At 36.4% G+C, this 10,453-nt stretch overlaps 1 long non-coding RNA gene across 1 annotated transcript in view; it reads right to left on the reverse strand.

Annotated features, from left to right (window-relative positions):
• Window positions 1–158: 158 nt before the first annotated feature.
• LOC309634957 overlaps window positions 159–10,453 on the reverse strand; it is a 29,479-nt gene continuing 19,184 nt past the window's right edge. Inside the window, exons 2-3 of the long non-coding RNA XR_014248528.1 lie at window positions 5,081–10,063; window positions 159–4,737 (exon numbers count right to left, since the gene is read on the reverse strand). This is a non-coding gene — a long non-coding RNA (uncharacterized lncRNA). The remainder of the gene's footprint in view (window positions 4,738–5,080; window positions 10,064–10,453) is intronic.

Consider the following 10,453-nt stretch of genomic DNA (forward strand, 5'->3'; position numbering starts at 1 on the left):
TGTCTCATAGCATTGTGGTCGGAAAAGATACTTGATACAATTTCAATTTTCTTAAATTTACCAAGGCTTGATTTGTGACCCAAGATATGATCTATCTTGGAGAATGTTGCATGAGTACTTGAGAAGAAAGTGTATTCTGTTGTTTTTGAATGGAATGTCTTCTAAATATCTGTTAAGTCCATCTTGTTTAATGTATCATTTAAAGCTTGTGTTTCCTTATTTATTTTCATTTTGGATGATCTGTCCATTGGTGAAAGTGGGGTGTTAATTCCCCTCCTGTGATTGTGTTACTGTCGATTTCCTCTCTTATGGCTGTTAGTGTTTGCCTTATGTATTGAGGTGCTCCTATGTTGGGTGCATAAATATTTACAATTGTTATATCTTCTTCTTGGATTGATCCCTTGATCATTATGTAGTGTCCTTCTTTGTCTCTTGTAATAGCCTTTGTTTTAAAGTCTATTTTGTCTGATATGACAGTTGCTACTCCAGCTTTCTTTTGATTTCCATTTGCATGGAATATCTTTTTCCATCTCCTCACTTTCAGTCTGTATGTGTCCTTAGGTCTGAAGTGGGTCTCTTGTAGACAGCATATATATATGGGTCTTGTTTTTGTATCCATTCAGCCACTGTATGTCTTTTGGTTGGAGCATTTAATCCTTTTACATTTAAGGTAATTATCAATATGTATGTTCCTATTACCGTTTTCTCAATTGTTTTGGGTTTGTTATTGTAGGTCTTTTCCTTCTCTTGTGTTTCCTGCCTAGAGAAGTTCCTTTAGCATTTGTTGTAAAGCTGGTTTGGTGGTGCTGAATTCTCTTAGCTTTTGCTTGTCTGTAAAGGTTTAATTTCTCCTTCAAATCTGAATGAGATCCTTGCTGGGTAGAGTAATCTTGGTTGTAGGTTTTTCCCTTTCATCACTTTAAATATGTCCTGCCACTCCCTTCTGGCTTGCAGAGTTTCTGCTGAAAGATCAGCTGTTAGCCTTATGGGGATTCCCTTGTGTGTTGTTTGTTGTTTTTCCCTTGCTGCTTTTAATAGTTTTTCTTTGTATTTAATTTTTGATAGTTTGATTAATATGTGTCTTGGCATGTTTCTCCTTGGATTTATCCTGTATGGGACTCTCTGTTCTTCCTGGACTTGATTAACTATTTCCTTTCCCATATTAGGGAAGTTTTCAATTATAATCTCTTCAAATATTTTTCTCAGTACCTTTCTTTTTCTCTTCTTCTTCTGGGACCCCTATAATTCGAATGTTGGTGTGTTTAATGTTGTCCCAGAGGTCTCTGAGACTGTCCTCAGTTCTTTTCATTCTTTTTTCTTTATTCTGCTCTGCAGTAGTTATTTCCACTATTTTATCTTCCAGGTCACTTATCCGTTCTTCTGCCTCAGTTATTCTGCTACTGATCCCTTCTAGAGAATTTTTAATTTCATTTATTGTGTTGTTCATCACTGTTTGTTTGCCCTTTTTGTTCTTCTAGGTCCTTGTTCAACGTTTCTTGTATTTTCTCCATTCTATTTTCAAGATTTTGGATCATCTTTACTATCATTTTTCTGAATTCTTTTTCAGGTAGACTGCTTATTTCCTCTTCATTTGTTAGGTCCGGTGGTTTTTTACCTCGCTCCTTCATCTGCTGTGTGTTTCTCTGTCTTCTCATTTTGCTTAACTTACTGTGTTTGGGGTCTCCTTTTTGCAGACTGCAGGTTTGTAGTTCCCATTTTTTTTTGGTGTCTGCCCCCAGTGGCTAAGGTTGGTTCAGTGGGTTTTGTAGGCTTCCTGGTAGAGGGGAGTAGTGCCTGTGTTCTAGTGGATGAGGCTGAATCTTGTCTTTCTGGTGGACAGGTTCACGTCTGGTGGTGTATTTTGGGGTGTCTGTGGCCTTATTATTATTTTAGCAGCCTCTCTGATAATGGGTGGGGCTGTGTTCCTGTCTTGCTAGTTGTTTGGCATAAGGGGTCCAGCACTGTAGCTTGCTGGTCATTGAGTGGAGCTGGGTCTTGGTGTTGAGTTGGAGATCCCTGGGAGATTTTCGCCGATTGATATTACATGGACCTGGGAGGTCTCTTTTGGATCAATGTCCTGAACTTGGCTCTCCCACCTCAGAGGCACAGCCCTGACACCTGGCTCGAGCACCACGGGCCTATCATCCACACGGCTCAGAATAAAAGTGAGGAAAAAAAAAGAACAAAGAAAGAAGAAGATAAAATAAAATAAAATAAAAAATAAAAAATAATTATTAAAAAAATTTAAAAAGTAATAAAAAAAAAAAGAAAGAAAGAAAGAAAGAAGAGAGCAACCAAACCAAAACACAAATCCACCAATGATAACAAGTGCTAAAACTATACTGAAAAAAAAAAAAAAAACAAAAAACGGACAGACAGAACCTTAGGACAAATGGTAAAAGCAAAGCTATACAGACAAAATCACACACAGAACCACACACTTACACACTCACAAAAAGAGAAAAAGGGAAAAAATTTATATATCTTGCTCCCAAAGTCCACCTCCTCAATTTGGGATGATTCATTGTCTCTTCAGGTAATCCACAGATGCAGGGTATATCAAGTTGATTGTGGAGATTTAATCCGCTGCTCCTGAGGCTGCTGGGAGAGATTTCCCTTTCTCTTCTTTGTTCGCACAGCTCCTGGGGTTCAGCTTTGGATTTGGCCCCGCCTCTGTGTGTAGGTCGCCTAAGGGCGTCTCTTCTTTTCTCAGACAGGACGGGGTTAAATGAGCAGCTGATTCGGGGGCTCTGGCTCACTCAGGCTGGGGGGAGGGAGGGGTACGGATGCGGGGCGAGCCTGCAGCGGCAGAGGCCGGTGTGACGTTGCACCAGCCTGAGGCATGCTGTGCGTTCTCCCGGGGAAGTTGTCCCTGGATCACGGGACCCTGGCAGTGGCGGGCTGCACTGGCTCCCGGGAGGGGCGGTGTGGAGAGTGACCTGTGCTCACACACAGGCTTTTTGGTGGCGGCAGCAGCAGCCTTAGCGTCTCATGCCCATCTCTGGTGTCCGCGCTGATAGCCGCGGTTCGCACCCGTCTCTGGAGCTCGTTTAGGCGGCGCTCTGAATCCCCTCTCCTCGTGCACCAGGAAACAAAGAGGTAAGAAGAAGTCTCTTGCCTCTTCGGCAGCTCCAGACCTTTTCCCGGACTCCCTCCCTGCTAGCTGTGGTGCACTAGCCCCTTCAGGCTGTGTTCATGCCACCAACCCCAGTCCTCTCCCTGGGATCCGACCTCCGAAGCCCGAGCCTCAGCTCCCAGCCCCCGCCCGCCCCGGCGGGTGAGCAGACAAGCCTCTCGGGCTGGTGAGTGCTGCTTGACACCGATCCTCTGTGCGGGAATCTCTCTGCTTTGCCCTCCGCACCCCTGTGGCTGCGCTCTCCTCTGTGGCTCCGAAGCTTCCCCCCTCCGCCACCCACAGTCTCCGCCCGCGAAGGGGCTTCCTAGTGTGTGGAAACCTTTCCTCCTTCACAGCTCCCTCCCACTGGTGCAGGTCCCGTCCCTATTCTTTTGTCTCTGTTTTTTTCTTTTTCCTTTTGCCCTACCCAGGTACGTGGGGAGTTTCTTGCCTTTTGGGAGGTCTGAGGTCTTCTGCCAGTGTTCAGTAGGTGTTCTGTAGGAGTTGTTCCATATGTAGATGTATTTCTGATGTATTTGTGGGGAGGAAGGTGATCTCCACGTCTTACTCTTCTGCCATGTTGAAGCTCCTCTTCAGATGGTCTACTTCTTAAACACTGGTAAAATTAATCTGAAAAATCTATCTTGTCTAGGAATATTTAAGGTAAGGAGAATTAAGAAGTGGTCATTCTGATTCCCAACTTATTTTCAGAGATGCTATTTTATTATTGTATTCCAGCACTGGTTCGATTTTGCATGTAAGATTTTTATAGAAAGTTAGTAATTTTCTTTATGTTAAAATTAGTGTCTTAAAACTTTCCATCAGATAGTTGAGTTTTTTAATAGTATTTTTTGAAAAAATATAACTTAGAAGACAGTTTTGATTCTGAATCATTTCTTGTGGAAAGCATAAAACACATATTTTCTTCCTTTCTTTTGGAGTTACACACCAAAAGAAAAAAAATGTATAGAATTCAATAGAGTGCTCTGTAAATTTAATGAAAAAATGTGTTCCTTAGTTTGAAGGAGAACTAAGTCTACAGTATTTCAGATCTTACTCTTTAGGAGGACTGTAGTGGATGAAAGTGATATTATAAGATAGCAGCAGAACAGCTAAAGTTAATATGTATACTTCAAAGAGAAGTCTCAAATGTCATGATTTTTATGGTATACAAATATTTTAGAAAGTTTCAAAAGCTAGATTGAGTTGTAATTTATTTTACCCTGTTTACTACATTCCTTCCTTTGGGGAAAAAGGCTTAATGAGTAAAATCCATGGTACAGGAAAAAAAGAAAAAGAAAAAAGAAGCTTGTGATCAAATGCTATCTCAGCAAATCCGGAAATAAAATATTCTATTTATGAAATAAATCTTTCTGAACCTAGAAACAAGGTAAATCTGGAATATAATATATTAGGACATATTGTACAATAAAATAATGGATATATACACTGGCATGAATATATTAATATAGAGATTAACATTTCTTTTCCATGAACATTTAAGCAAATATAAATTTAGATTAACGGGTTTCAAATATATTTACTTTGCCCATTGGTACTTGGAACAACATTACACAATGAATAACCTTGACATTCAAGTCCCTCCACAGTATGAGCCCGACCTACATTTCTTTTTTTTTTTTTTTTTTTTAAAGAAATTCACGTTCTTTTATTTTATTTATTTATTTATTTATTTATGACTGTGTTGAGTCTTCGTTTCTGTGCGAGGGCTTTCTCTAGTTGCGGCAAGTGGGGACCACTCTTCATCGCGGTGCGCGGGCCTCTCACCATCACGGCCTCTCTTGCTGCGGAGCACAGGCTCCAGACGCGCAGGCTCAGTAATTGTGGCTCACGGGCACAGTTGCTCCGTGGCATGTGGGATCTTCCCAGACCAGGGCTCGAACCCGTGTCCCCTGCATTGGCAGGCAGATTCTCAACCACTGCGCCACCAGGGAAGCCCCCGACCTACATTTCTAATTTTATTTCCTACTCCTTCCCAACAAATTCTTCAGCCAGATTGTAAATATTCCACAAAAATAATGTGCTTTCCTACTCCTGAACTTTTACTTACAGTATTCTCTACTGTGTTGTCTTTTCTCATCTCATCACTCTGAAATCTTATTTTTCTTTCAACATTCAGATAAGATAACAGATAACATCTCCTTCTGTTTATTACTTTGGACTCAAAAAATTTATTTTTCACCAAAGCACTTTTCCTATTCTTTCCAACATTACAATCACTATTTACTAAATTTATCCTCCAGCTGAAAAGAAGTGCCTCTCCTAATGATTTAGCTGATTAAAACAGCAAAGTTAATGTATTTTGGAGAATTGAGCTGAAAATTTTTCTATCTGTTTATCTATCCTTCTCACCCTTTGTTTAAATTATGTGAGAAATCATGGTAAAATATGATGGGAAAATAGTGTTAACATTGTGGGTAAGTCTTGAGTCCTGTAGTAATGTCATCTAAGTTTAAATCTACCATAAATATATATCACACAGCATCCTACCTTTTTGGTATGATCTACTGACCCCCAAATCAAGTCCCTTTATTTTTTTCCATTCCCATTTACATTTCTTTTGCTCTAGCTCAGCATAATCCTCTTCCTCAATACGCCTGCCTTAAATCCTTGATAATTTCAATATTCTGGTAAATGATACTCTCAATAACTCAGCCCATCATAATCTGGAATTATTTTTCTGAGTAAGCTTTTCCTTCACCCTACCTCAAACATTCATTTTAGAATCATATCCCAGAATGTCACCCCAAACTGCAATCTACCAATAATCTCTCAGCATGCTTCTCTGATTCCCAGATTTCCAGCTCACTCTCTCTGATACCCTGACATCAACAATAATTTAATTCCTCTGGCAGGTCAACTTCAAACCTATACAGACAGAGTACAGGGGTAAAAATTGAGGTCCACATAATATATGTCTAAATATTTAAATTTTTATATCAATTAACAAACTACAAAATTAAATAACTTATTACCTTCTTCCTTGCAAATATATCTTCATGATGACTAAGAGGTTTTATATAATTGAAATTTGAAAAAATTATCAAAAATGGTTACGTGCAAGCATTATTTCAATATTTCTGCAAATCCCTTTTGCCATATAATCTAATATATTCACTGATTCTGGGAAATTTAGTGTGGACAGTATTGGGAGGACATTCTGCCTACCATATGGCTTTGTTTAATATCCTTCAGAGTTTAGTGAGGTTTCCATATATTCCTGATTTTTAAACAATATCCCATAACATGTATATATGTACTCATATATATATATATATATACACACATATATATGAATCACCCTAGACCCTTCTCCAGCATCAGCCTCTCTATCAAGCTTTGTTGTTTATAACCTTTAAAAACAAATCCAAAAACACTGAACACTTTGTAAAGTTCCTATCATGAGATGTATAAGAAATAAATGCAATTTCAAAATCTTTTCATAGTGTAAGTAAATATAACACATTTTACTCTGAAAAATATATAATTCTCAGGATTTAAAAGAGTGTATCTGTTCTTTATCTGTCATGTTGGAGGTTCATATGTTATTTTCCTTGAAAATGTCAATTTTTCCTAAAATTTTCTATATGACATAAATTACGGTTATGGAGATAATTTTGCTCTAGTATAAGGTACGACGTTAATGTGGGAAATTCCTCCTTTAACTTTAAATCACAATTGTTATTATGCGTTTGTAATTCTATGCAAGTTGTTTTCCTGTTGATCTTTCTTATCCTCCATAGCTGTCTGTCATTTATCTTTCCTCACTGCAGTCTGAAGTTAGAGTCCACATTTATGGCAAAAAGTCTGCCAACTCTAACCTCTAAACTGCTTCTTCTACTGTAATTACAAGCTTGGTTCTGGATAAACAAAAAATAAAATGTGTGAGCTTAATGTTTTAAATGTGAGTCAGTAGAATTCATAAAAGAAACCAAGAACTCTCCTCAAAGTCAGAGTCTTTGCACCAGCCATTTCAGTTCTGACTTAACCAGTGTGTTAAAGAAATGAGGCTTTGGAAGTATTTTTAATATGGGGTGTTCTTTCTCTTATTTTCACTAAAATTCCCGCAAAGAAAGCTTATAACTCATTTTCATTTTATAGTTCTCTGTTATTTCAACAACTGAATATCAACATTACTACATGATGAAAAATATTGTCTATTCCCCATAATTTTTAGCATTATTCAAAAATACTGATAGGTTCTCTGTGCCAAATATTCTGTTTTTCATTAATATTTTGGCAGTAGCACCAAGTTTGACACTAGAACATTTTAACTTGGAATCATAATTGTGTTTATGTATTTATGGGCTTAAAATTATGCAGAATACTTTAGATAAAACACATCCCAATTTAATTTCATTAAATTTGGTTCTAAAAGCATAATTCACATGAGTTTTTCTCTAAATTACTACTTTCCCTGACTACTCTTTTTTTATATAAACTTTTTCATAAACCTATACTTAATTAGTTTTTTCATCTTTGCTGAATGAAAATTATGTAAAACATATGAGAACATGTATCTTCCTTGCAAAAAGCTGCAAACAGTGTCCGAAACAGACTGAAATCACTGAATTTAGTAAAACGGGAAAAAAAGTTGAAGTTAGTCCAACAATTATGTCCACAATGCCAAATTACTGTTTCTAACAGTTTGTTTTTTAATGTTATATGAATATCAAGTGGACCTTGCTTCATTTAAGTGAACTCATGAGAAGGAAAATAAATATATAATTTATTTGAAAAACTATTAAAATATTTATAGAATGCAGAGGACTGTGATTTAGTAAAATAAACATCATTCTAAATACACAAATATAATTCCAGGTACACATGCTCAAATTCAGTTGTACAAGATATAATTCATTATTTTTCAAAAATAAATTTGTATTTGAAATCCTATTTCCCCATTAGTTTGGAAGGAAAGTCAATTTTACCATCACCCTGATTTCTTTCACACACACCAAGATTTGAACAAGGTTCTGAGTTTGGGGTACAGAGTGGAAAGTCTCCAACTCAAAGCAGGGCATTCAGGGAGGCTTGGTCTTCTGGCCAGGTGGGTAACCGCAGGTACGCATGTTATCCTAACCCTCTGGCCCCATGAAGGCAGGAAAAGCTGAGGCATCCATTCAATGGTTAGGCTTTTTGTCCTTTTCCCGGACTGGAAGCCTTGGTCTGTCTTTCTATTTGGCAATTAAATCATTCTCCTTTGAAATCTTAACTCGAATTCCAGGATTCAGGAGGTGGGGTGTAGATCACAGTCACTCTTTAACTCCAAACTAAACTTCCCTGCTGGCCTTGTGCAAATCTCTACTGTTATCTCAACCTCAAAAACCCCAATAACCTACCTTTTTCTCTTTCCCCCAGCAAACTCTGCTTCATAAATCCCAGGTTTCTAATATGAAAGCCGGAAGGGAGATTGTCCTCTGGCAACTTCTGTCAGCCAAGTTAATAGGGGTTGGAAAAATACTAAGAAAACAGAACACAAACACAAATTAATAGCATGGGACGTTATCCTGATACAGTCTTTTGATTTGGTTCTTTAAATCAAGACTATATAAGGTAACTTTCTACTACTTTATTATGTATGTATTTATAGTTATATATTACCTTCTTTAAAAGGAATTGAGAAATCATTCATTTTTTCTAAAAGAAGTTCCTAAACTAAGACATAGTCTAGAAAGCTTTCACATTTTCAAATATGAGAACTAATGAAGAAGTATCACAGAGAATTTAAATTTATAGGAATGACATTATATCCATAATCTGAACCCCAATCATAAGTTTTGTTACATTAGATTATTCCTGTACTAAAATAGAAATAATACATGGAAAGAAAGCTTTACCAAAAAACATAGAAATGTAGTACAGAAAATAATGAAATAAATGTTATGATAAGGGAACAAAAGCACTGTGGCCTGACCTGGTTCTTCCATAACACAAAGCAAAACAGAAGATGGTGAGCAAGTTATTTTCCATAATCTGACGCTAATTATGTTACTCACTTTTTAAAGATCTCTAATGGGAGATGAGATTTCTCAGTGTCAGACTTAGCTTTGTTCAGTATCAAATTATAAATTTATCCTTGAGAATGAGTATTCCTGTCTCACACACATAGAGTTAGCAGGGGCTAGTTGTCCCCTTCTCTGTGGCAGTAATAGATGAACATACTAAACATATTTATTTTGTTAGCAATGATAACCAGAATGGTGTAAAGCTTTAATTCTAATTATGGTTTCTATTATAGTATATGAAAAATGTAAAGTAACAAAATTTATAATTGGGATCCAAGTTGTAACTTCAATTTTATTCTCATAAATTTAAATCTCTGGTTACTTTTTTATAAGCTGTTTATGCTTTAGAACAAAACAACTTGACTGATTCTTAAAAAGAAAATTTTATTCTTAAATATTTCTGACATATAGGCATATATAGTACTCATGCAGAGTTTTAATAATAAAAATAAAAATAATAAAGTAACCATCAGTGGACCCACCACCGAGCTTGAAAAATATAATTTGGAACATCTTGTGTAACTTTTTGCGTTTCTGTATAGTGTTACTAAATAATAATCCTTCAAAAAATATTCGTGCTTTGTGTTGATTGGTTTCTTTCACACAATATTATCATTTAATAATTTATCAGATGTGTTGTCTCTAACTGTAGTTCTTTCATTTTTATTGCTGTATGATAATCTAGTATTTGAATATGCCATAAATTTTTCATCTCTTCTATTGTATTCAGTTTTGACTCTTTCAAACAAGGATGCTGTTAAAAAATATTGTAAATGTCTCCTGTATACAGATGTATGAGTTATTTTTTTCTGTGTGTGTACCTACTGGGTTATAGAGTGGAATACACACACATACAAATATACACACATACTCTGAATATGAGCACTTTGTTTATGTATTGCACATATTCATCTTTTTTCTTATATCTAATGTTTTCAATTTCTTAATAGTGGTTTTTAATGAACAGGTGGTTTTTAATTTAATTTGTCAAATACATTCACTTTTCATTTATGATTTTTTCTTTTTGTGTATTGTTTAAGAAAACTTCCCCTACCATGTGTTCATTTAGAGTGTCACCTATTTTAAAGTCTATATCATTGATTGCTTTCCCTTTCACCTTTAAATCTATGTTCTGTCTGCAAGGAATTTTTGTGTGTGGTTTGAAGTAGAGGGCTAGGCTCATTTTTTTCCCCCCATATGGACAAACATTTTGTCCCAACAGCATTTATTGAAAATACTTTCCTACTCCCCTAGTATGCATTGACATCTTTTTGTTCTTATCTGTCTTTTTTTCTGTTCCATTGATGTA

Source organism: Balaenoptera borealis, assembly GCF_965194805.1.
Source record: "Balaenoptera borealis genome assembly, chromosome: 9".
Classification (NCBI taxonomy): Eukaryota; Metazoa; Chordata; class Mammalia; order Artiodactyla; family Balaenopteridae; genus Balaenoptera; species Balaenoptera borealis.